We start from the raw sequence: 1894 nt of genomic DNA, 5'->3' as shown, positions 1-1894 counted from the left end.
ATTTCTCCTAATTATACAAAATAACCTATTAATGGGTATTAATTGGGACCAATTGTTTGTCTATCAGCATTTAAATAATTTTTTGATTATATTCCAATCATTTTTGGCCCATTTTTCGCCTTAAAATGACATCCGTGCACATCCATGCTACAACATGGATCCTTATTCGCCAGGTTCCCCAAACAGAATTTTTATAGTTATTTCGTGGTAATTATTTCAATGTGGCGATTGACGACGAGCTGATACAATTTCTATGTAATTCTGTTTATAACTTTTGACACCCCAGATGAGGATGTGTTCAGCTACTAATACCTTCTCCCCTGCTTGAATTGGTCTCCTAGTATCTCCTAGTAAGTCTCCAATATCACAAAATGTCAAATTGAACTTTGGATTGATGTTCATATTTACTAAAGTCCAATAATGATAGGGTAATGGGAGGCAAAGATCTTAATTTCGTATAACCATACATTCCGGCGCCCAACAACCTGGTAGGCTCCGCCATCAGAGATTATAGGGGAGATCAGCAGGGCTAATGTAAAGTGTTCAACCAGAGATTATAAGGAAGATTGCTAGTGTTACGTCGTTGGCCGTTCATAACTAGGTGGCGTTGTATGCACCTAGCGGTCAATTTGAATATTACCTTAATCAGAATAATTAGATAATAATTTAATTTCCATTCTTTCATTAAATTCAATACTGCGTAGTTTGGGCACGTGTTCTTTTGGTGGACAATGACGTCTCATTTCAACTCTCAAATACAGAGCTCTATTCATCCGAGAAATAACATAAACAGTTTAAATAAACGAAAGAAATAAACCGAGTTAATATAAATATTGCAGGCCTGTTGATTTTCTGGNGGCTCTATTCATCCAAGAAATAACATAAACAGTTTAAATAAACGAAAGAATTAAACCGAGTTAATATAAATATTGCAGGCCTGTTGATTTTCTGGCGTCGCCATAAACACAAAATTCAGACGTAAACTTCTCGAGAAAGGTCCATGACTAATCCCAACAGATCTCCCTTTGTATCCTTTGTATTAAACCCAAGAACGTCATTTTCTGCCGGTCACACGTGCGTCCCAAATTCTAGAACGTGGATGGGGGTGGCTGGCAACAGTTGACTGCGTCACAACGTTGCCCAGCCCCTCCCCACCACTTTTTGAGTCTAGCATTTAAGATATCACTAAAACATAAGAAAGAGAGAGAATGCGTGCGCAATCTGAAAAGAGTGGGAGTTATAGGACCCACGAAAGGGACGTTTTGAATAAGTTAAGTCAGTTCGACGAGTCCGGTTTTAGAGTGCAGATCTCCAAAATATAAATCAATGTCTAGTGAAAGTTAATACAGTTTTGATAGTTAAATAAATAGTTTACGTGCTCTCCCGAAGCACTCAGTATTTTTCATTCAATATCAAATATTTCCTTATCCCAATTTTTCCACGAATGAGGATTCATCAATTATTCTTTGGATTATTAATTGGACTTCGTTGGATTGCCCATCCGGGCTTCAGCTGTAAAACGTTCCTGCCTTCCTTTTTTTTCGCCGATTCAAAACTTGGCGCTGTTTTCCTAGTGACATCTGGGAGGACATAACAACTGGTGACAGCGGTGGGATTCGCAGCGTTCAATAAGTCCGATTTGAAAATTCTGCGAATTTTCATTGTTCAACTTCAACTACGAGACTTCAAGGAACTGACAACCTGGACACCCCATCTTCAAGGATAAAAAAAGCAGATTATAGTTCAGTGATAGTGAAAGAATTAAAGTGAAACACTATTGGAATACAGTGAAATCAGTATAAGGAAATAACCTACAGTATGGATATACAGAATATTACAGTATGGATTGTAAGTCTAGAGCATAAGTTAAATATTAGTTTCGGGGTTCGGACAC

This window comes from Diachasma alloeum, unplaced genomic scaffold, assembly GCF_001412515.2.
Source record: "Diachasma alloeum isolate Michigan unplaced genomic scaffold, Dall2.0 Dall_scaffold_01392, whole genome shotgun sequence".
NCBI lineage: Eukaryota > Metazoa > Arthropoda > Insecta > Hymenoptera > Braconidae > Diachasma > Diachasma alloeum.
This window is presented reverse-complemented; position numbering follows the sequence as displayed.